Below are 26,499 nucleotides of genomic sequence, written 5' to 3'. Positions count from 1 at the left end.
CTGTCCTGTATATTTTCTGGCTGCCTTTGTGCTTCTAATTTCTCTCCTAACAAGTTTTGATTTGGATGCTTTCCCTCTTCTCCATTATTTAGAAGTCTTTCATGAGGGCTTTTCTTTTATTTGGTCATCCTTTCCAGGTACTGTGCCACCCACTTGCTTAGCTGAGGTTCCCATATACCATTTGGGGAGATGGATGATATTATTTCCCACTCTGTTCTGGAGGACATCATCACTGTTAATCACTTAAACAGAATTCCTACTGTTTAAGAATTTATCATACAGACCATAACTCATCAAAAACATGTTTTTCTGAAATTTAGCATTTCAGTACTTCTGCAACCAGATCACACAGAGCAAGCTGAATTCAAGACATTCACAGAGCCCTGACCATAGCCTCCTGCACAAATAATACATAATTTCTCAGTAAAGTACACATGCCCTTTATATTTATTCTACATTATCTTAATGCAGATTTTGTTCACTAAACAGTAACAACAAACATCAGGGCATTCTGTACACACATAAGCCCATATATATTTTATCTCAAAGAAAAGCACTGTCTATAGCACTTGCAAGTTTGTTAAAAATACAGTTCACCTCATTCACTCAGTGCAGCTATCTGAACTGGTATCAGTTAATGATCTCAATTTTACTTGCTCATTGGTAAGGATTTATTAAGTTAGAAGTAATGTTGCACATCAAAAAGAAGAACTGCAGTACTCTGAGCCTCTGGGGCTGCAGCAGGTTGGGCTGTGTGCCAGAAGGAAGCCTGGCAAGCTAAGGAGCTGTGGGAGTGCAAAGGCATTACACAATCAAAGCAATCGTCAGTAGGTAACACAGATCTCCCTTTAAAGCCTGAACCAAGAGGGCAGAATTTCAGACATACATTCTGAACCTCATTACACCAAGATCCATGAAAAATATTTTTCAAAGCTGGCTATCTGGCAAAAACAGTATTTCTAAATGAGAAGGTACTATTTCTTCTGAAGTTAGAGATGCCACTGTGCTTTTGCTTTCTGTGGGAAGCTTTCCAAGCACAGCCAGATTTTCTGTTGTAGCATTTCACCACTACTCTCCACTTTCTTCTTCCTTGTACCTTGTACGAATCAAAACAGCATTAATGCTGCCTGTTCAAGAATGGTTGCAAAAATTGGAAACTGAGACAAAGCAGAACCAGATTCTACAGAAAAATGTTGTAATTTCTGCATTTGCCAGCTCTCAGTTAACTAGTGCGAAGCGCTACAAGTTCTCTCTCTAAGCCCTCCAAAGACAAGAGACAGATCGACCCTATTATGGAGGATTTGTAGCTTTATTTAAGTGAAAAAGTATTTGAAACCCATGTGCAGCATACTGAGATATGGACAGCTTTTTTGGATGTTAAATTACATGATCCACCCTACAACTCAATCCAGTTTTATATTAATGTCAGTCACCCAAATCTCTTGCATAAATAGAAGACTTGTAGTGAGACAAACTCTTGTTAGAGCTCTTTGATACTTTCTGCAAAGCTAATGATGTAAGCATATTCCTGGGTACCTTCTTCCTTCACCACCCATTCTGTATTGACAACTGCCAAAAAACAGCATAAACTTTTCCTAAGCTGAGATGCAACGTGCCATGTTCACCTGAAGACTATGGAGTGAAAAGGATTCCCAGCATTCGAAAAAAAACCCCAAAACTGATTCACACGTCAACACATGGTTCATTATCTGCAGTTATCACATAAAAGTCTTTCTTGATGGGAGAGCTTATTCTTAAGAAAAAACTTAAATATTCAAACATCTGTCAGAATAATCAGAAGAGTTTCATGTTGTTGCTCATGCTTCCTAATCCTAACTCAGCCATAAATAATCACATTAAATATTGTACACTTCCATTTTAAAAGCAATCTATTTAATACTTTCTAAAATACTGATAATTTCTACCTCATGGTATCTTTCCCTATTTTTTGACAAATAAGATGAGTATGGAGACAACATCACCTCAAGATAATAAATCAGCTATGATTCAATTGTTTCTTTTTAGGTGTCTCCTCTCCACAACACCCTCTTCCCTCACACAGCAAGAGCTGTGTCCTATAGTATCATATACTAAGGTAATGGCAAAAGGATGAACCATGTCTTACACTGCCCAGTACCACTTCTTCTGTTACCAGTGGCAAAAGCAAAGATGAATGACAGTAGCACTGGAGCAGAAGCACAGGCTTTGCCTACTGCAAATGGAGAATTTCCCCCAGGGTTTCCTTCTCAACCTATTACTAACAAAACCAAGCATGAGAAAATTAGCCTGGTTTTGTGAATAACATAAATCTTCCACAAATAAGCAGGGTTTTTTTCCAGTCCTAATCATTCTATGGTTCTGATTTTAAGTGATGATAACATAACAGAGACTTCTGATGGCTGGTGCTGATTAATAACTTGCATGGCAACTCTATGTTTTAGAGGAATACTGCTCCATTCTCATGTAAGAGTTGAGGCTCTGTCTAGTAGTTATGGACACTAAAGAACAACAACCTGGGAAGACAAGTTGCATTTTAGCCCAGCCTCCTGTGTATTACAGACTGCTGAGTCTGCTTGATTAATATGCATGAAAACCATGAAGACCATGACTAACCCTGAATCCTTCCAGAAGCCCTTAACAGATGTCTTTACTGGACTGGCTAAAACATTCCCATCTCACATAACTAAACACAAGCATGACACTAGCTCTTGCTGGCATCATTCTGTCTGCACAAAGACTAATTTAATAAGAAATATGTCACTGGAGTGTAGCTTTATGTAGGGGCAGAAAAACAAAACAATAAAAAAAACCACCCAAAATCATAAAGAACTCTGAAATTCTTCAGAGTGAGAAGTAAGAAAATTCTCTAGGAAAAGTAATATGCACCATAAAAAACCATTTTCTAAATCAATGTTGAGGTACTAGCACTTATCCTATCTCTGCATATTAACTAACCAGCTAAAGAAGAAACCAACAGGATAAGAGTTTGCAGCTGTGCATCCCACAAGTAAAGCAAGAACTTCAGGCATGTGTAAGATTTGCTCAGGGCTGACAAGGCTGGCATGAGCTGAAAGCTCTGCCAGGTCACCTCCATCCATTAGGGCTGTACTAAGTAACACCCTTGTAAGGATCACATCAACAAAAGCCCAGAAAAGTGCTGCTGCATTTCAGAAGAGTGGAAAGGCAATACTGATGAAAAAACTTCCTGCCTCTATCAGCAATCAGGGCAGTGTCTCCACAGGGCTCTGCCAGTACAACTACTTCTATAGCACAAAGATACACACTTAGCCAAAGTCTTCCAGCTAACAGCACTTGTTTCATGGGCAGACAATTCCAGACTTCTCACATACCTTATTTCAGAAGATGAGAAACCCTGTTGGCTTGCCAGGTACTGGGAAATAAATCTCCAGCCTGGTAAATTCATGTGAGAAGGAAGGGAAAGCCATGGCATCAGATGCTGCTGTGGGGCATGACACCAGATAATCTCTTCATATCCACAGCCTCAGTTGGAGTCACAAAGCTCTGGGGCTGTGGGCCTCCCTTCCATCCAAAACCCACAGAGAACCATCTGGATACATCACAGGAGATGCACTTCTGTGTTGCACAGAGCACTGATATCCAGCAGAGGTGTCTGCATTAACAGTAACATAACACCACAGAGGAACAGCACTACTGTGACACATCTCTGCTGTGTACAGCTTTTTCTCACGTGAGATGGCAGAGCAAGTCACAGAACAGCTAATCTGCAAAAATGGATAAACCAAGAACTCTTGCTGCAGTACTAGAAGAACTGGACACTATTCATGAAAATCATGAAACAACCTAAGTACTGCATAGAAATACAGGTATCTCCAGTCTCTGTGCTGAAATTTCAGTGTTTAAGATGGGAGACATGAAAGGCTCAGAAAGAGTGCTCCCACCCTAGAGGATCCCCAGACATGGAGCAAGTCACTTACACTTCCCAGCTCCTTGGTGGAAAGCCTGTCCAAGAGCACCAGCACCTCCTCAGGTCGCTGCAGAAACCAGGCAAGCTGCAAAACAAAACCAAACCATACATTTTAATTTATGAAGAGTCAAGAGGGGAATAATGAAAACTACTGAGCTTGCAGGATAGGTGCAGGATACCAGAAGAAAACCGCACAGCCGCCCTCTGTGCCAGTGGGAGCCACAAGGCAGCAGGAGCCTGGAGTCAGAGGAGCACTGACAAATGACTGAGCAACCCAAGCAGCCACCTTCAGTTTACATCCTTAAAGCCATCCACATTCAACAACAGCCACACAGGAGAACAAGAAGCAGAACAGAGGGTCCACGTGTCACAGTTCAGGGATCTTCCCAAGCCAAGATCTGCTGCCAGACTATGGCAGCTCAGGTACGTAAGACACACGTTGCCAAGCACATTTTAAATTCACTCCACGCTGCAGCACAGACCTGCAGTTTTCCCCATTCACAGACACTGAATATCATGAAGAAAATTAATCCAGATGATAGACATGAGCCCAAGTTATGAAAAAGCAGCACGAAGTGCTCAGTAAACAGTAAGTTCATAAAAAATAATGTCTTGAATTATGCTTGTGTTCAGTAGACATCAAGTATATAATTTATTTTTGCAATGTCTGTACACTACATCACAGTAATTTCATCCTTGGCAAGTGCATTTGGTACTGAAAAATATATATGTATTTTTCAGTACCAAATGCCACAAATATACCAAAATATAGATAAAACCTCACACAGTGAGGTTATCCTCCCATCAAAAGATGCTCCAGCATCAGCATCGTATATGTGAGTCAAACTATGTTCTAGGATTCAGGGTGGTATTCAACTTTCTATTTGTACCCCCATGTGGAGAAAATAAATATGCAAGAACAAAGAAATCTCATCTACAGTACAGCTTATATATTTTCTTTTCTTTATTAAAGCAAAAACCAGGCTAAATCAAGCCAAATTATATTCCATTTTAAAGAGAAGTTAACATTTTTCTTTGTTCTAACAGAAAGCCAAGAACTATACATCCTAGAAAGTGCTGAGACAAAATAGATAATTTAAGAGAACTAAATACATAATTGATAAAAAAAATGTTCCTTGAAATATGGAAATAGAACTTTTTTAAGCTAGATAAAAATTAATTTTAAAATATAAAGCTTTTTTAAGAATCAAGAAAACATACTCACTTTATTTTCAATAATAAAGTTGCACTTTTAAAAAAATTTATTCAAGAAGAAAACATACCAATGCTCACTAAACTAATATTCTCACCCAATTTAACATATTTGTGAACTTCTGCATCAGATGATCAGATTTCAGTATTCAAGAGAGGGAAAAAAAGGAGGAGAGAAAAAACCCACACATGTTGTTAATACCTTCCTACCAGGAAAGACAAGAAAGCAGCAAGTTCTTGCTGAGATACATAGGTTTATATAAACAAAACTTTCTGGGTCAAGTCCTGAGATCCCAAACTTGTTCACAGGCTGAGCATACATGCCAGCTTTTCCAAATAATCTTAAAGGTTCTCTTCCCAACATGATCAAAATGAGGCATCTGTCTGTCATGGCACTGCCATTTTTATCATTAACTGTTTTCATCCTATATATCAAAATTGTTCTAAACCAAGCCTAGAGTAACTGCCACTGAAACAGTAGTCAATTTAATAAGCTCAAAGATAATAAAATAACCTCAAACTCAAAATATTTTTACTCCCGAAAGAAGACAGTTTTTCAACATAAACTAAGATAAGGTCAGCTGCCAGTTCTGAAATCAGAGGAAAGCCTGAAATATAAAATGCAGGTCAAAGGTAGGAATGATCAGCCTCTTCATCAAAACAGCAAATAGAAAATTGCAAAACAAAGTTTCATCAACAGACATCTGACCTCTGACCAAACAGGATCTTAACAATGATAGCATAAATTCCTAAAACTGTGCTGCCACACACCCAACATTTTCTATTTCCCAGCTGACAATCCACCACCCTGAGTGTTTTCACTTCCTCTGAATCCTGCTGAAAATGTCCACTTATTCACCCACATTTTTACCACATTGCTTGCCTTGAAAATTGGCAGACTTGAAAATGAAGAGAGGAATCTTTTTTCATCCTGTTTATAAACGTTCATATTTCAAGAAAGGCTCGGACAGCCAACAGTGGAGCCAGCTCAGCCTCCCAGACCTATGCAAGCAGGAATAACTCATTTAGGACTTTATTAAAAGCAGAAAATTGAAAGGTAGGTAATATGTAGGCACTGATACCCTTCATAGAGAAGGAATTAGCAAATATTTAATGTCTACAGATGACAAAATAGTAACATACCATTACCACTAATGAAATAAACAGTTGGCTGGTTGAGGTAATACTAGGTGGAAGTTAAAAAATTTAAATTGTCCTTATTTTCTTCTTTTGCAAAAATGGAGTGATAGCTCATATATATATATAGACATATATCTGAAGTGGGATTCCTGTGTACTTGGATTTCCATAGAACACAGACCTGCAATCCTGTCCTCACTTAGCCAATGAAAGAAGTGATGTCACAGGAGCCAATGTGAAACCTGCTCTTGAGCACATTACAGAATTTCAGCTAGAAATAATAAAACCAAACAGAAAACACCATCAGCATAGAAAAAAATTGGGAGTTATTGCTCTTCTTCAGAGGCTACAGCAAAACTTACTTTTGTACATGTCTCAAAACAGACACAGAATTCTATCTGGTGTAACGTTTAAACTCAGTCCAAATCTACCTTCTTGACATTCAGCAGGTATTTACCAACCTAGGAATCACTGCAGCTTTTTCCTTCTTCCCCACTGCAGCCTGTGCTTGTGCCTTTGGCTTCCTGCTAACAGCTAAGAAGGTGAGCTGGTTTTACAGCTCTCCTTTCCAATTCCTTGTTGTTGGTTATTGAAAGTTCAGGTTAATACAAAAGAGGCAGGCTTCTAACCACCAAATTTCAGCTGGAGTCATTCAGTGTCAAAATTTCAGTGCTTTCTCCTGAAGCACACACACTAGATAAACAGTGGGTCACTCAGAAATAACACAGTATTTTTCTTTTTGCCCTTAAATAGTAAAACAACCTGCACCAGCAAGATTTTCTGTTGCCATTGAATGAGGAGCTCTGATTGAAATCCACTTACATCTAAAAACTGACACAAAAATTCAAAAATATCCATCAACTCTTCTCCCCTGCCCAATGGGCAACTGCTTCTCAGATGGGCTGCAGAAAAGAGCAGCCAGACTGGACCTGTGGGTGGTATATCTGTCCAGAGAGAGCAGCAGATAGTCTTCCACTTCTTCACATTGAAAGCTCATTCTATATGAAAATAAATCCATCTATTTGAATCAGGGAATACAAATTCTAAGAATTCTATCACTCTGGAGCACTCCTGTATCCATTACAGTAATGGCTATATATTACTATTGGACTGCAAACCTGTTTGTTGGGCAGGGTGAAAGGATGTAAAAGCAGTAACATCAAGGTCAGTAGGAATCCAATTGCTCTAGGAAAAATAACTACAGACTTCACAATGCCTGCACTTTTAGATTGGAAGCACAGTTATGAACTCATGTGTGAGACTGGGGATATTACATATGTAAAATATTCACCATACAGAGCTGAGTGAACTGGTATCAGAACAAAACTGGGGACAGTTTTCATACTGCAGCTTCCTCTGGGCACACACAGACATGCAGACATGTCACATTCACATTATCAAACTAGGAACTCTGCCTTAAATTGTCTTTTAAACAGGAATTCCAGGATCCTACATATCCCTCATTAAAAGTCACCTCTTCTTCCAATTTCTTAATAGAAGAAAGAAGTCATTCAATGTATCATCAATAATTAATAAGTACAGCATGGCCATCTATTTTAGGGATATATTTTTCCTTCTAGAAAGTACATTAACAGTGTCTAACTTCAGTCCATCAGACAGCCTCCCAGTAAGCTTCATGCAACCATCCCAAGAATCTGGGCTGTTGGGATTTGTTTTCAAAAGGAGAGAAGAAGAGCTTCATTTTTTATGAGGCTTCTAGGGGGTCTTAGTCTGGAAATAGTTTAAAAGCAAACAAACCTCAACAAAACAGCCTGACAACCATGGGGGACTCATATAATATAAAGATGGCTAAAATACTCATTGAAGATGAGACAGAGAAGGCTGCTGTCACACCCCTAGAATTCCCTGACACTTTTAGCATCTACCTTTCTCTGCATCCTACCTTCTTTGGCAGTTGTTTTTGCTGAATCCACAGAAAGAAGCATCAAACACACTAATTCACTTACTGCCCTAGAGGGCTGAAAGGAAAATGGCATCACTTAAATGGTTTTACCTTCCCAAATTCTTAAAGGCCAGAAGAAGCATTTATTTCACAATTAGTAGATAAAACACTAAAATGCACACAGCACTGTTTTATTTATGAACCCTGACAAGTCCAACAAAACTGAAGAGATTTGGTGTTCCACTACTGGCAGGAGGGGTCACTCTCTTTCCCTTCCACGTTAAAAAGCACATTCTGGACATCCTCCTGGAAAGGCAAGTGGAGACCTCAGGTCCTCCTAGGGCATGGGCACGTGTCTTTGCTTCCCACTCCTCACACTGAAGACTGACATGGGGTCACTGCAGAGGAGACTGTGAGAAGGGAAAGTCTCAATATTTATGAAAGACACTAAGGTCTCCTCCCTTCATTTTAGTGATTCTTTTATTTAAAAACATCTAAAGCAGATATTGAAAAGTGGTTTTTGTTCTTCCTTTTAAAGTTTTGATCAGAAGGTGGCATGTGTGGGTGGGACTAAAACATATATGCCCCTCTGGCCCAAAACTACATTTTCATTTTAGCAAATCCTCCTCACCATTGCCCTCAAAACACCTATGGAGACCTTCACATTGCCAGTGACTGCTCCCAAACACCAGGGTATTACTTCAGCCCTCTGGCTGCGTGACTTACTGCCTTTCTCAAGTCTTCCTGCTTGCTGAACTGTGCTGCACAGATCCCAAATCAGAAGAAAGCAAAGCACTGGGTGACACTGAAGCAGAATTAACAGCCATGGAGTGGTTGACATATACCAGTGCACAACACTGGCTTCAGCTCACATGGTCCTGTCATATTGTGCACTCCAAAAAGCCAACTTAGAATTGTGCTCTGCTGCTATAGTTACACATAAATCACATTACATTACCATTACAAACTTTCATGGAAATACCCTACACTTACAGCCTGAGAGAATTGGTATTTTCACTAGTAATTCAGCTTCCTAAGGGTGAAGCAGACAGCCAGCAAGGAGCTGTTCCAGAGAGACACGTGCTGCTCTGGTGTGAGGTCTCAGCACACATCCATCCAATGTGCAAAAGCCACTGGAATAGGGACATCTTAGAAACACCCAGAACACAGCTCCTGCACTTCAGGGCCCTGCCTGAAGCAGGTCTGCAATGTGCTGAGCATCGTCCCAGCAGTACAGCAAAGCCTTGGATCCCCCCTTCTGTCCCTAAATCTGCCCCTCTCAGCTTTCAGTATCACTGCAATAATGACTCATGACAAGAACCAGACAATTCCTGCTAGTACAAAACTGTCTGAGCAAACATCTGGGCTCAGGCTGACAGTCTCTGGGATACTATGCCAAAAGCACAGCACAATCAACAAGGGTATGTTAGCATTCAACAGCAACTCTTCAATCAAGTACCACTGCAGCATGTTTTCCTCCCAGTGGATGGCAATCAAGCCATATTTTCTGTTTCCTCATCTGTCCTGACCCAAATTTTAGAGCTCAAAAAAGCCCAACACACAGTTTTTGATGATAGCACTTCAGCAGTAAAACAAGTATGCTTTGAAAACACTCAAGCAGCTGAGTTTAAAAGAATTTAAAAAACCTTAGAAGTGGAAACAAAAACTTGAATCAATATTTGAAAACAAAGCAGTCTGGAATTTCTCTCAAAAAATCTTATTCTTAGTGCAAGGGAGTGCAGCATGGCTAGCTGAACAATTCTCCTATATATTTCTGGAATAACTTTCACACAGCCATTGTATTTTAAAGGAGGAATTGCAGACTAATATATGTGAGAGAGACCAACCATCAGGGTTAGAAGCAACTAAAGATGCTCTTCCATAAGCCGCCTAGAGAGAAAAACATCTCCAAACAATATGACTTCTTAGCAGACACACCATACTTGAGACCAGGTTTTATCTGTCACTTACAGACCTGTGAGTGATGAGTATTCAGGTCACACACACACACACCTCTTCTACAGCAACCCACAGCACAACTATTCATGTGATAAACACCCACATCACAGTAGAAGCCAGAGGCAATGAATAATGCAGGAGATCCAGTCACTCTACCACACAGCATACTCATGGGATATGGAGGCAGCTTTTTAGCTTAAGTCATCCTTCCCCCTCCAGGGCACAAGCATGCTCCTTAGTAATTCTCCCTCTGTCTCAGGTTCTGCATATACATTAACAAGTCAAACCCAGCAAACCAGGACAAGTAGTCACAGAAGAAATAGGGACACAGAAATGCAATACACCCTCTCACAAGATCACATTAAAATATTATGTCATCTGCTCAGCTCAAGAGCTCCACAAACCAGGAACAGTTTCCCCAAAAAGGTAGTCCTTTGTTGACACTTCCCAAGAGATGTACTTTCTCCCCATTAAGACAAAAATTTCTCAAAGCATTAGCTAAACTAGGATAAATTAAAATGGAGTCACACTCAGCCTTCGCTTATAACTCTGCCTGAATGAAGACAGGTTATTAAGTGTGCACTGCAGAACTGAAAGAAAATCTGAATTTGTAAGTCACCTCCTTTTTAAAAAGGCATTATCACCTATGCTTTAGGCACAAATTCTCCCAGTAACTCACTTAAGTTATTAATTCCTGTTCTGAATACTATTATCACTGTATAATTTTCCACAACTTCCTCCTTGATATTCTTCAGTACTTTCCACAGCTTATGCTGCACACAACAAAGTGCTCCATCTTAGAGCATCCTTGAGACCCACCAACCAGGGCAAGGCACAAAGATAATGGATATCATGACACAGGGCACTTGGCAATGCCAGCTTGGCTTCCTTCTCTGGCACACTGTGTCTTTCAGCATCCTGCTTAGTCAGCCACTCTGCCAGCATGCCTTCACACAGCTTTTGCCTTAGCTTGGGCACCCACTCACACTGCAGATTTAATGTGCCATTGGAAGGGCACATCTGTCTCACAGCTGTGTTGTTGCATGCTATTTCTTTAACATTATTTTCATATACCCAAGAAAATCTGTATAGGAAAGCTGATTTAGCAAGAGACTACACTGCATTCATTAATGCCCATGCAGACTCTCAGACTGCATGCCTAAAATGACTGCACTGAAAAAAAAAAAGCTCATGTCTCACTCCAGTTTCAGTTATAATCAATTTTAGTGATGCTGTTACAAGACCTCATAAGTTCGGCTTCAAAGCCAGCTAAAAGACAATAAAGAATTTCTAATTTCAACAACATGTACTAACAGAAATCATACTGATTCTTCACACCCGGGCAACATATTCAAAACTTTTTTGCCTATATGTGCTCAGTTGTAAAAAGAGATCATCTCATCCGCCTCATAAGCCTCTCTGTCACTCTGGTTTGCCATGGGACAAAATTTAAAAAAATATTACAGCACTTTTTTGGCCCACACTAGAAGACCTTATGTAAGTCCATGAAAGATTTGGAATAGACCACTGCAAAAATGCTTAATACAATTAAGGCAGAATCACTATTAGAAGTAGCTATCAAACCTGTTCTATCTCCATCACCTCAAATACAAAAACTGTTGGACTTAGGGGGCTTTTGGGTTGGCTTTTTGTTTGGTTTGTTTGTTTATTTTAACAAAACAGGGTCAGATAGTACTTGGAATTATTTTTTGATCAGAAGAACTGGTATTTAACAGAAAAAATCTTTGGTTAGCTTTTTCCTTTATTAATCATCATTGCTGGTGAGCTGACTCATCATTGCTGGTGAGCTGACTCATCATCTAGGGTTGATCTCTTAAGAAAGTAAAAATGTTGGGTTTTTTTACTTAAAACTATAGTTTTTTTCTCAATTCACTAGCTCTGATAGGGAGCTCTATTAATGGTGCCACCACCTGATCACCCCAAAAAAAAGAAATTAATTTTCTAATAATTTTCAAAACACACGCTCACATTTTTCCTACTTCTTAAAATCTGCTATGAGGCTAAGATCTCTTATCTAATACATTTACTTCTACTGTTTTTACTGTCCTTTTTTTTTTTTTTTTTTAACCAACTGGAGGCCTCTGACAGAAGAGATCTTGCAGTTTCTCCTGAGAATATGATAATTTACTATTTTAGAAATAACAGGAAAAAATACTTTTTCCAGGGAAAAGAAATTGGGAAGACAGAAGGTACAAACTTATCAGCTACAGAGAGGTCCAGAGAACCACTACCTAAAGAAAAAACTCCAAGAATGGCTGTCATATGACAAGAAATTTGGTACTTACATGCCAGAGAAATAGGTCTTGTATCATACATTTGCTTTCTGCATAGATTCTGCAAAATGCAAAGTTCTCCCAAACTGCAGAAAAGCATTAACTACACCTTTACCCAAAGTTATACAAAGTTTTCCTTTACCATCCTATTGGCTTCAAGAGTTGATTGCTCTAAACCTAGCCACATTCTACCCTGCAACATGCAAACATGCTCTTAATTAATTTGAAAAATCTTTTCCAACAATTGCAGGCAAATTATCAGATCCAAACAACCACATGTCCCAAGACTGCAATCAGCAATTCTACCAAAAAAAAAAAAAAAAAAAAAAAAAAAGGCATTTCTCAGTAACAACTTCTGCTCATGAATGAAACCTCAAGAACTACAATGCGTGGTCAAAAGTCTGATGTGGCATTTACTCATAAAATAAAAAAATAAGAATCCAATATTGATTAGGAAGCTTTTCCAAAAGACAACCACTTTAAAAGTGGTTTATTTAAAAGAAGAACAACAGTAATACTGAGGAACAATTATTAGCTAAGTTGCTTTGCCCAAAATATCTTCATTTATATTCTTTTCCACTCCTAAGGTTTTAAGACCTAGATTTTTATTAACAAGTGTTGTGTTCATTTTTTAAAACAAGCTCACTTATAAAACACATGAGAAACACCTATGTCTGTATTAAATAAAAAAATGTTTTAAATTAACTTCCTCTTGAATTGAAAGGAAATTTTCCTACAGGACATCATACACTTAATTAAGCAGCCAAATGGTTATATTTACTCATCACATCAATACTCTGGTTTAAAATAAGAAGTCAAACCATAGAAATTAAGATTGCACTGCAATATTGCAGAGTCTTCAGTAAAATAGCCTGTACATTGCTAAACCATTTTCATTGCAAGACAGGAATGCCATCTCAGAGCAGACCTGATTTAAGCAGCTGTTACCAGATGCTCCAAAAGTAAACAATAAAATTCCCTAATAATTTCTAACTAATAATATCACCTTGTTCTAGCTCACTTAGATCCCTATCACTTCTGGCTATGAATTAAAACCTCCTGTCATCCCTTTGTTTTATCTAAGGCCTAAATTCCAGAGAATTACATTGATTTTTTTCCCCCCCATTTTATGCAGAACCATCCAAGTCAGTAAGAGACCAAGGGGTGTCACATATAGCCACAGTGAGGGGAATATCACCTCTCAACACTGTGTGCCCAAGTTGATTTTAAGACAGAATAAAAAGCAGGGTTTTTCCCCCCAAAGATTGCCCTGAATGTGCACTGCAGTGCTTTGTCCTTGCACCTCAGATTTCAAGAATGCCAGCTATGTTTAGCATTTTGCTTGGAGGTACTGCAGGAATGTAGGGTCAGCAATAGCCACAGGTGGTCAAATTTACTCAAAGCAGTTAAGTTAATTAGTACAGAAAAAAAATGTAACCTTTTGAAGAGAGACAGCAGGACTGGATAGCTTCCAAAATGAGTACTAACAAAGACTAGAAGATAATTTGGACAGGAGAGTTCTGGGGCTGTCTGTGTATTGATCCTCTCTGGCCAAACTGTGCCAAAAGATGTAAAGTATTATAAAATCAAAAAGAAGATGCTCTACAACAAGAAGCAAAGCATATGATAGAACAAATTGAAATGAAATGCTGATAGAGGTCCTGAGGAGGCCTCCAGTAAATCAAAGGAAATTTAGCTACTGAACCTAGACTGAGGTCTGTGCCACAACTGAAAAATAAAATTCAAAACTCTTTGTAGTTTAAAAGTAATTTTCTCACAGGTCACCTCCAAGTGGAAGTGACTAACACTTGTTAGTGTTCAAGTGCAGAATTACAGCTCTAGGAAACAAAATCACTGACCAGTCACACACCATGGTTGAACACAGACAGCTGAAATGGGAACACTTAAAAAACATTACAATTCCCCATCAGACCCTTCAAAACCTACATGGTGCCAGAAGTGGCTAGAAATCAGTATGTGAAGTAAGCACCTACAATCTCTGCTGAAGTCATAAATGGCAAGAACAATAACTCCCACTGTTTCTAGTTTACCCACCTGGGAAGCTGGTTATTCTCAGGGCTATTGAGGGAGAACTAGCAGCTCCAAGACTTCCTGATAAGAAAGATAAGAGTGTGTATGTGTAAATACATATACATACATATAAGAATGCATGTGAATGGACATAGGCACACACTTTACAAGATCAGCTAACTCAATTTGAAATTAACTTACTCCCATAGCTAAAAGCAATGGTGAAATTTAGAATTAAGCTCAGTATAAACTTCAAATAGGCAAAAACAAGAGCTGAACAGTCTTTAATTTTGTGTAGGCTGAACTTATGTAAGAACACAGTCCTGGACTAAAGTAGAAGTCCATGTACGAACAGGCAGTGCTCACAAGGAATCATTTCATGTACATTCAGCTGCAGAAAGTAAAAGTCAGAGTTGCTGTTCCACAGCCAGCACAGTGACAGTAACTATCCAGTTTTACATCTACACTGATTTAAGCTGACTGTCCTTTTCAGCAGCACTTGGCCTTTCGACTGGCCCCACCTCCTCATCACAGAGGCATGGTCACAAAGATGCATCTTCTTTGAGGGATTAATTTTCAGCTGGGTCCTCAAATTAATCAGATTGGACAGGGGCCAGAAGAATGCCAGGGATGAAGAGATGGCGTGTTGCAATAGCTTGAAGAAGATGGACTGACAGCCTTGAACAGTTGCTGTTAACAGCTTTTAAAACAATAATTTTGGAGCAGTCCAAAGTGATGTGAAACCATGCCCATAATCTTTCACCATGCCTTTAAATTTTGTTGAAAGATGTCACATCTGGCACATGTGACAGGCCAGGACCACTGCCAGCACTAATGGTTTGGATGACACATGTAACCAGTGTGCTCAACTCTTCCCTGCCCACTCTGTTTTTTTAGTATTGTTTAAAAATAGAAGGGTGAAAAAACAAATAAAAAAAGAAATTTAATTGAGGTAACATCGGAAGCTTGCAGAAATCCACACATCCTGATCTAATTTCAGCACAGCCAAATAGATCATCCTCATTCTCTGAAGGAGGATGAATAGCTGGCACAGGGACAGACCTGCTTCTTGTGACCTGGGAAAGAAAGGGAAAGGTGATCCCAGCATCACTCACACAAAAGCCCCCTTCCAAGGATCTAGAAGTTTCTGGCATTTGCTGCCCACAGTAGCAAGCATTTTAGAAGAAATACCTTATGTCAGAAACATCAGCCAGGCTGAGCAACACCCAGAAGTCCTGGCAGCTTCAGCAGATGCAGGATACAGAGTACAAGAAGCAGCCACCAGGTTTCACCTGGAGAAACATCACACAAATCCCCATGCATTGGATACCTGGTCAGAGAAGCATTTACCTGATAGACATGACAGTGCTCCTGCAAACTCAACAGTTTATGCTATGCAACAGCTGCAATAGCACTAGAGTAGAAACAAATATAAAGCTTGAGAAAGCACCAATATTATAGTTCAAAGGCAGCCAAAGTTAAGAAAATGCAACAGAAACCAGGGAAGTGTTCCAGCACAAAGGTACTTTCAGACACAACAATTTAGGCATAACCTTAAATCAATGAAGAATGCTTTGGTGTAACTGAGGGGAAAACCCTGTTCATAGCGGTAATTAGCAGATAAAAGCTGCTCCAAATGAAATCAGTGGAGCTAGGATTCTGAAGCATGTTTTCAAAATTAAGACCAGTGAGATTTTTGCATTCCTTTTCAATTACAAATCCATTTAGCCAGGAATTAATAAAATCTTTAGAGGAATCAATGTACAAATAATTTTCAATATAATATGCCAAGACAGATATCTGTTTAAAAACCTGACTTGAGAGGAAGCCTTAAAATTCTCAGTGTGTCCACACCAGTCGTCACTTGCCATCTGATCTCCTGGCATATTTACTACCAATCATCTTTCCAACTTATCCTGTTTCTGTTTGTTCTTTCAACAAGCAGCTTGTGAACTATCTTAGTCTGCTGAAAGAAATAAAAAGTCAAACCTATTTCTACTTACAAAAAAAAAAAAAAAAAAAAAAAAAAAAAAAAAAGAAGCATAATTACTATAGCACAGTCATGCTGCTGTGCGTTTAAACCTTAACAAAGAGTATTTTTTAAAAAACATTAATTCCATTGAGCAAGTATTCCTAGAACACTTTGCTTTTTGCAAGATCACTGTATTAAAGCAGCAGACAATACTTTTAAAAGCTCACCATACCCAATGAAATACTACTCCAGAAGACAAAGTCCTAATTAGGGATACCAGTATATAAAACTCACACTGCAGAGGTTGTTGACTGGCTGCAGACCATTAGATTACTACATTCATCTTTGTTAGTCATCTTACAGGCACATGAGGAATTATGCTTAAATTTAACACAATTCTGATGTGGTTGGTACAGTCAGCAAAAACACAGCCTCCAAACTTCAGAGAATGGAGAGAATAGCTAAGTTATGGCAGACCAGGGTATCTGACTACAGTGCAGAAGTAAATTCTGAGAATTCTTTCAATCATGACAACCAGGAAAAAGACTGTGCTTTGTATAAGCTAAGTAAAGATTTCTATTATGATGGCTTAAATAAAACAGATCCCAAGGGAGGAAATAAATGTTACCCAAGCCATCTGGCATGTTTACTCTTCTCAGGTGCAATGGATAGGGACCCTCCCAGACCGGAAAAGGCATTTCCTTGCCAGAGCCATGTCCACTTCCTCCCTTGGTAAAGAACACTTTTAAATATTTTGAATTCTGCCACTGGCCTAGTTTCAGAGTATGTTCTGATGTCTTATTTGTAATTACTTATGCTTCTCAAAAATGGAGAGGCTATCAGGTAATAAAGCATTACCCCAAACCATCTCCTCTCTTCACTAATTTTGAGACAGATCAATGCTGATGTTAAAATTAGCAAAAAGATTTCTGAAAGGTTAACTTTTAAAGAAAATGTCAATCCTCTTTTCCCTCAAATTAGTATACTTTTTTCCAAAGCCAGGTCTCTGTGGGGGGACTGACATTGGCTGGACACCAGGTGCACACCAAAGCTGTTCTATCACTGACCTCCTCAGCAGGACCAGGGAGAGAAAGCTATCAAGATATGGACAGGGAGAGATCCCTCACCAATTAACCATCATGGGCAAAACAACCTCCCCTTGGGGAAATTAATGTAATTTACTGCTAATCAAATCAGAATAGGGAAATAAATCAAACTGAAAACACAAAATCAAACCATCAAACACCTTCCCCAATCCCTCCTTTCTTCCCAGGCTTAACTTTAATCTCATTTTATCTACCTCCTTCCCACAGTGGTGCTGAGGGACTGGGACTGTGGGCTGGGGTCAGTGAGGTTCAGCTCCTGGCAACTTCCACAGACACCAGCCCTGTAGCCCTCCACTACTAAAATCTTGCCATGTATACCCAAAACAGGCACACAGAGGCCCAAGGTGCTGCCCAGGCTGTGGCCAGTAGCTACATTTGCCTTCTCCTGCCCTTTCTGAACTCCAGTGCCATTCAACAAGTGAGAAGCCAAACTGTATTCACACTGCAGACAGTATAGCCAACTATTTTAAAAGTCCATTCTTAAAAGGCATCTGCCTGTAAATACAAATACACATAGCAATCTGCCCTTTCCAAACATATGCTGCATTTTCTCCAGCTGAGAGGAAAGGGTTGGTTTTAAATAGTGACTAAAAATTCAACTTGCCATTTTTCATTCTAAAAGCACAACAGTTGCTTTGCAATTAACATCATTTTCTGATGCACAAAACAAGACAAATGGTATAATTTCAGCCAATTTAGTCAAAGGTTGCCTTTGCCTGACAAAGATACAAAACAACAAAATTTAAAACACTGTACTGCCTTTACATGTTTAGAACAAATGACCTTCCTTTAAAAGTAACTGTTTAAAACACTTTTCTTCCAATATGTCTATTACTCCAGCAAACCTTGTTCTAAATGTTACTGAGTAAATAACATCTAGAAACTGTATCTAAGGAAATCTCACACACATGCCCCATTTCACTGCAGACATTCCCCATGACACAGAGAGTAGTTTATTCACCAGCACATAGATACAATAGGGCCCTGTCCACAGTTAAGGTGGTAATCAAGTTTTATGTAAAAAGAAAAAAGTGATGGCGATTACTGGAGGAAATGAAACATAAGAGCAGTTATTACAGTTGGAAAAAGATACATTAAAGGTTTTGAACAAGTGATTTTATTTCACCTGATAGTGCTAAAAGATCAGATCCTTCTTTTGCACTTAAAACCTGCACTTAAACCCTCTATCTCTTGTTCAGAGATGTGCTTTTAGCAAGGATTATGTTGCCTTTATTTGCACAATAAGGGAGAACACAAAAAATGACAAGAAACCTCAGACTTCCTTAGGCTGAACCACCCACACTCAAGTACAGTAAAAGCAAACACTTGCAACCATACAGCTGTATTAATTAGGATACAACTTCTGTAACATGAGCAGCTGTATTTATTTTTTTACCTATCAGCTGAACCAGTGTCCTTTACAAGATTTCTTTAAATATTAAACTAGTGCAGAATCATAGCTTAGGCTAAACACAGAAACAGCACAGAGATCTAGGATTTTATTTTACTAGTTACAGTGAAAGGGGCCTTATACAAATTGCTTAAGCTCACAGTAGGGTGGTTTACAAACTGACTTAAAATCACAACCACCACAAGCAGTACCCGTGGCTTCTTGACAGGTGTCTTAGAACAATCTGGAAGAGAGAATATGTAACACCCTCTACAAGTGTATTAATAACTTGTTTTGATTAATAGCATTTTTTTTTTATGCTTGGAGACCCTAAACTGAGGTATAGTCTGTGCACAAAAAACAGAGCTGGAGGAGTTCTTTCCATGACTTCCAACAGAGAACCACAGCAAGACCCAAAAAAGTGACAAACCAGTAAAGGAGACGTGAAAACACACAAAAAAACCCAAAGTGACCTATTACTCACAAATAAAACTATTTTAGAGGAGACTCAAGACTAACCATTCTTATGCCACAGCCCCTGCAAGATAAGACATCTCTTCAGGAATTCAGCCAAACCTTCCCACACTAGGCAGGCAAATTGAGTGAAGAACCTACTGTCACCTACTGCTGCAATTTAGCATCTTTTAATATTCTTAACTCCTAATTTCCAAGACAGTAGAGGCTTGCTCTACTGTCCAGAGCCACTGACAAAAGATAATATGCAATACACACAATAATACTGATAAAACACACTATTATCAATAAACCTTAGCTACACTGTTATTTTGTGCTCTTATGTTTTCTTTTATTTCAGGCCCTTCACAGGAAAACAAACAAAAAGCATCTATATAAAGATTACTTGTTTTAAGTGATAAACAAAGCAGCAATTTGTGCTAGCTAATAACAGGACAAATATATAGTGTAACTTCAACATTCCAAGGGATAAGCATAAGCAAGTAATAAATACCTATATTTGAAGCCCAAAGCTAATATTAGGATAACTCTTAACTCACAGAAAACCCAAAGGTCTACAAATGGTCCTAACCTCACTGCACTTCTTCTAAAGCAATCCTTTTAGTTGCTCTGTTTGGTGAAATGCAGCTGTGAACAACAATAAACATGAGGCTGAACAATTTACAAAATACAAGGTAATGTATATACCTGAGTCAATGACTGAACAATGTAAGGGCCAGAGACAGTCTTCCAGGTAACTACTGCACCAGCTCACTAGTCTCAACACAGCAATCCAAAGGAGCAATTTCCCTTAGCAAGATATCTCAAAACAGGGCAGGTTCATCTTCACTCATATTACTACATTGATTCAGCTGTGAGCAAACATGCAGCAAACTAAATCAACTTCTTGGTTTAGATGAAGAAACAGTAAAAGTAGCTCAAGACTGATCAATTGTTAAGGGGAAAGTGGGATTCATGACAGCAGAGCAGCTGCAGGAGAAGTTGCTTGGTGTCTTACACGAATAACCCAATCCTTACACAATACCTACTATTACTAAATAATGATCAACAGGCTTGCTGATAGTTAAACAACAACCTACTTGACCAGACTTTTCAAAAGCATCTAACACTGATACAGAGTTCTGTGAAAGGGTATATCTTGCATGGAGGAAGCAAAAGACCTGAGCTCATGCACATCCTGCTCTCTCTAAGAGTTGATGCTGCTGCAGTATCCCACTTCCAGGCCCAGCTATCAGATGAGCTGCCAGTGTGATGACTGATTTAACCCCCACACCAGCTGCAGCAGTCTTCCACAGCACAGAAGCTTTATACTGCCAAGGCTTATGCTGGGGAAGTATTAGAAACATTCATTCCTCAAGGTCCATTCATGCTTTGCAGCATTTTCTTTCTGACAGATGTCTGATGTCTGCAAAACTCAAGACCAAACTAGTGTCAAAGGTCCTTAAGCTGGCAGAGGCACACAACAAACAAGGAAATTGCACCATATAATAAATCACAACAGGATAATTAGTGCATATTTACTTTGTCAGAGGAACACAAACAGGGTGAGTAAAATAGGCTCAGTAATCATTTTGCTGCTGGAGGTTCTGTAGAGGCAAGAGACAGTTTCTCAGAGCACTGTCTCTTGAGAGCATGCATGGGATCAGCTGCTTCCCCATCACACCTGAAAGGAAACCCAGAGGACCAACACCTCTGGGAATTCACACCCACAACACAGGCAAAACACAAGCAATATCTGACTGAGCCACAGATCAGAACAACAGCAATGGTGATACACACAGCAAGATATTAAGATTCAAGAGTAGACAGTTGCATTTTTACCCTCTATGTAGCTGAATGGAGATGACTACCAACTCCTGCATTTCATGCCTGTCCTCAATTTGGGTAATTCCAGCTAGCAAGATAGATCTCTTCCCTATTGCAAGAAACTCTTGACGTTTCTGAAAAAATACAACCCCATGCACCCAAAAATCCAACATTACTGTGCCCTGTGAAACAACAGAACTACACAAGTTTTGCTCCTAAGCAACAAACAGGTCTTCCTCCCTTTCATAAGAAATGCTTTGGTTTAGATTTCCAGACTGCTTCTGTTCAGCAGGGCTCCCAGTCACCAGGTGGACTCAGCCCATCCTGAGCTTCCCAGAATACAGGAAGCTCAGGGGAACTTTTTCTTTCACACCTCCTGATCTTCCTCTGCCTGGTCTGGCATCCTTTCAAGGAGCTTCCACAGGAAGCAGGATGAATCCTGGCAGTGTATTTAATTCACACTTAGTGATATATAAAATCAAGCCACAGCACTGGCTGAAACGAGAGGGCAGGGCCACATCACACAACATGCAGGGGAAAGAAATCCCACAGAACAAACTAAAAGAATAAGGATTGCTTCTTCCAGCAGTAACTCACTGGCTCAGCTGTAATATTAATTTTCATTTTACTCAAATCCATTTGGCTGAAAGGATGCTCTTCAGTTTATAAGAACTCTTCTCCCAGTGTATTCAAACAGCTGAAGTTCTTTTCCAGCAGTGCTCCAAACTGAATGAATTACATACAGCTGCAAGGCTGCAAAGCTGGGTGATTTCACTTTACACTCCAAGTTGTGGCAATTAAAAAATAAACAAATACAGAAAGAAGCAGTATTGTTTCTCTGTAACTCCACCTCCCCATTCAAGACCACGCTAAGGCATATCCTGTGTACTTGGACATGGCTTTTGAGCACTGCCAAGTATCACACTGACCTTTCCTGCCCTCACTGAAGCCAGAAGCTGGGGACTTTTAAAATTTGCACCTTTGAATCTCTGTTTCTCTGAAAAGGGGAACACAGCAGAGATAATAGCTATGAGTTGTCAAACACCATATATAAACAAGAAATCAAAAAAGCATACTATTAGTTCAAATGCAATTAAGTGTATTTCAAGCTACATATTATATTTGTGTACTAAATTATAATTACTTGGGTAACTTAGTGAGAACTCCCAAAAAAGGAAATGCAACGCCATATTAGCACAAACCTAAAGAAAGAATTGCTTAACTAAAATTCTGCCATCTACTATTTTTGCAAACATCTAAAAACACACCCAATAGTCACTAGAATTGCTGAATATGTTTTTTAGAAAGTGGGACATACACATACACACGAAAAAGAGCAAAATTGCAGATCCATCAAAAAATTCACTTTGAGTTCAGGTCAGCTTCTTATCAAAAAGGTTTTGTAAAATTGCTAGTGAAATAACTATTTTCTTTTTTGGCAGGATATCAAGAAAAAAGACTTGAAACATCAAAAAATGCCTATTAAATAATAAATATGTCCCCCAGATACTTTTGACCTCAAAAGGAAATGGTCTCAGCCACGGGGAATGATGCCTGTATTGCTCCTCCTCATTTTCAGAAGCACATTCAGGCACCAGTCCTCCACAGGAGCGATGCAATTTCCTTATGGAAGCACCTCAAACTAGGCACATTGCTCAAATTAGAGTGGCACAAAGGTGAAGCCTCTTCCATGGCCATTTCTGCAGCAGGCAGAGCACAGAGCTGAAGGACAGTAACAGCACCAAAGAATGAAAATCACTGAGAAAGAAGAGCAGACCTCCAAAGCCCTCCTCTCATGGAGCCTCATCCCATTCATTAAAACGCTATCCACGTGTTCCAGACAAATGCCACAAAACCAAGTTCTGCAAAAGCCTCAGCACATACCCAGGACAGAAATGCCAACCAATTCATCCAGCCACAGCTGCTGGGGTCAGGTGAGGAGCAGGACTGGTGAGAAAGGGGGGAAAAAAGGAAAAATTCAAGAAAGCAACACTAACTTCCCCATCCAGAATTGCTGCCTAGTTTTCTCCAAACCTGCATCAGGATTTTAAGTACCTATTGGAAGCAACACCAAAAGATGTAGTGCACAGAACGATCTAGTCCAGAATCCAATAAAGGCATGGGAACTATATTTGGGTTAATTTCAGAAGACTAGTAGATCTAACTTAGAAACTTCCAAAAGCACAGCATTCCAGACATACAGCTACATTTCTGAGAGAGCTGTTGGGAAGCCCTACCAGCTCTGATTTGCCCACAAATCCCCCAGTTTGCACATGCTTCACATAGTGCAGATTTTGGTTTCACTCAGCTGCATACTGATATAATGCCATAACTCACTGACCTAGCTCTGGAAATCTGTAAATTTCCATTTTGCTTTTTCAAGTCTGTTTTTACTTATCAGAAGAAAAAAAAAATCCTCTACTTTGTAGAAATGCATAACATTTTTATTCCTGTTCCAAGCCAAAACCAACACCAGATGGAAACTCATTTAAAATTCTTACATCTTTCTGCAAAGAGGCTACTACTACCAGCTAAGCAGCTCCAGGGGAAAAAAAAGAAAATTTAAAAAAAAACTTCAATGGCCTATGAAGTGATTTACATTATATAAGGTGAGTGAACACAGAAGAAAATTGACCAACCAGAATGACTTCTTCAAAAATTATAATATTTTATTTACTTTGAAAACAATGAAAAGTCCTGAAAATACCACCAGGTCCCACCAGGTAAGAAATGCATAATATGTGTTGCTAAGGACAGTGAAGGAAACCTGAAGCAGTTTTACTCTTCAACAAATCTTAGCTCCTAAGAAGAGGTAAGGCCACAAACTGACTTGCTGTGAGTCAGACCATGCCAGTTGCAGAGGCCAAAAACACCCAAAGAGCCATCTCACCTCCAATTCCCCACCCTTGGGCTATGCAATGAGTGACAAAGCCAGAGCAGGAGAGAGAAGGAGACATCTTGTTGCTTCCTGAGCTTCTATCTGTAGCTTTAAGGTGGCTGCTCTGCATGTCACTGGGTCGCATTTCTTGCTGGAATAATAGGAACAGTTCTGTAGGTGACTCATTCATAATTCATAAAATCTTAAGCATTTTGCAGCTCTTACTATGAATGCAGAGCAGCATTTTCTAATCTTATTTACCACAGCCAGTCTTCAAAAACAAACTGATATTAAGAACAAAAAAATCAGTAACAGAGAAGTTTTCTGATACTGAGAATACTTTGCCAATAGTATAAATACAGTGCTTATACAGCAATCTTATTCAGCATGTGTGCAGTGGCCCTTACTCATCAGTCACTACAGAAATCTGAACAAGGGCATGTCTTTTTAAGAAAGCAAGAGCTGTCAAAGTGTTATATTTATACTATTTGCAGAGCATTCTTTATTTAGATTTCTATGGTAACCAGTAAGTAAGAGGACTGCAGTTCACATTTTGAATTTTTTCATTCCCCACAGCCCAAGCTATCAGAACAACTATAACCTTTTTTCATGAAGGAAAAAGCAACAAGCAAACATCTTATGGACATAAGTAGAGCCGAGTCTTTAATAATTAACTTGAGATGGAGTCCTTATCTAACATAGCAACAAACAAATAATTCATTTGCGCTATCCTTGTTAAAGTAACTTAGTAACAAAACCAGTCTGGTATGTACTACCCACCAGGCAAAACTTGTCACAAACGGATTTCTGCTATTACATCATTTTATCTGTCAAAATGCAACCATTGAAGAGGAAAAGAGCAAGTTTTCTCTCCCTCTGTCACATAAGGAATCATTGTGAGAACCAGCACCTGCTGCAGGGGTACCGTACTGTTAACACAGGAGGAAGCATGTTCATTGTTAAACCACACCAATTTAATTGGAAAAGCAGGTCAAACAGTGTACTGCAGCCCACAGTCACCCTACACCTCCACACAGATTATAGCCAGGCTGGTTCAACAGCAAATTGTGCTTGCTGTAAAAACTATAGGGTCAGCAAGAATAGCACCTCTCTCCCAAAATACCAGGTATGTCCATTTAAGCATTGTATGTATTCTCAGGTGTGCACCCCCTTCCCTTTTCTAGTCTTGATTCCTGAAGGGGATGCAGCCCCAGACACTAGCCAGTCAGCCTTTAGCTCCAAATATCCAAGACTAATTTCCAAAACCCTCAGAGAAATGAAACCATTGGCAATGACAAATGATTTTTATGGAATATTCCTCTCCCACCTTCCACACCTGGCCACTCTTTTCCAAGTATTTTGATTATCAGAGATGGTACCATACTCTTCTGGAAGCTCACGAGCAAGTCTGGAGCACATGCTCCCCAGCAAGCCCGTTTTTGCCCAATGTATGAGTTAAGTTTTTAGGAATTGTGATTCCTCCCTAGACACAGGCTATTTTTATCAAGGAAAGAGGAAATCCTGTCCCCATCTCCTGTGAGTTTTATCACGCATCCACAATTCCCAAGAGAAACTGCACAGGACTTTGAAAGCTACAGCATTCTGGCAAGAGTGCTGAGGGTGTAGCTCAAGAGGACAGCAATGGTTTTCCTTTGAGCATGGAGCAATGGGCATTCCCATTTCCACTGCCCATTTCAGTGAGCACAGCACAGCAGGAGCCTCCATCAGCACGTTCCCTCCCTGCCGCCCAAAGCTGGACAGAGGCCAGGCAGCTGCACAGCCAAGGCAACCATGCTGCACCTACCAGTGAGGACCACTCAAAAGCCACCTTTTGCCAAACCTGCTTAGCACAAGTCAGGAGACACGTAGCAGCAGTGCTGGGGTCGCTCTGTGCTCAGCAACGCTTCCCTCAGGCCCAGCAGGATGCCACGGTGGCAGAGCCCTGCAGCACGGGGCCTCCTCCAGGCCCTCACGGCTGCCTCACCGCAAAGCGCAGGGGAGACGGCAGAGGCACTCACACTGCCCAAAACATCCTACAGCACTGAGAGCCTGGCACTCTCTGCAGCTTGGGCAGCTGGCACAGCCAAAATAAAACAGCAGGGGAACCCCGGGGAAGGCACACTTTAGGACTAGAGCCCCATAATGGGCACCATTTTGCCTGATCCCCCCAGGGCCTGTAAGCAGCAGCCACTTGATCCCTTTCACCAGCTTCTCCCACCCCACAAAATGCTGGTACCTGAGCACAAACAAAGGCATCCTGTTTGAACACACCACTTTATGGCAGGAGCGTGGAACACCAATGGTAGGTCATAGTGAAAAGAATTAAAGAGAACAGAAGTTCTGTGGAAGAGAAAGCACTTTGAAAGCACTGAGTTTCACTAGGATGCAA

The 26,499-nt window shown here is 39.8% G+C and overlaps 1 protein-coding gene across 4 annotated transcripts in view; it reads right to left on the bottom strand.

Moving 5' to 3' along the window:
- The window catches only part of APBB2 (amyloid beta precursor protein binding family B member 2), a 157,493-nt gene that overhangs the window by 102,201 nt on the left and 28,793 nt on the right, over nt 1–26,499 (bottom strand). For 3 of the 4 annotated variants that reach the window (XM_056489499.1, XM_056489506.1, XM_056489500.1), the window contains exon 2: nt 3,957–4,031. The gene's annotated coding sequence lies outside the window, so the exon portion shown is untranslated. Of the gene's footprint in view, nt 1–3,956; nt 4,032–25,950; nt 26,068–26,499 lie in introns of those variants that run through there. The other variant, XM_056489502.1, reaches the window with a different exon arrangement.

Source organism: Oenanthe melanoleuca, chromosome 4 (genome assembly GCF_029582105.1).
Source record: "Oenanthe melanoleuca isolate GR-GAL-2019-014 chromosome 4, OMel1.0, whole genome shotgun sequence".
Lineage (NCBI taxonomy): Eukaryota > Metazoa > Chordata > Aves > Passeriformes > Muscicapidae > Oenanthe > Oenanthe melanoleuca.
This window is presented reverse-complemented; position numbering and strand designations above follow the sequence as displayed.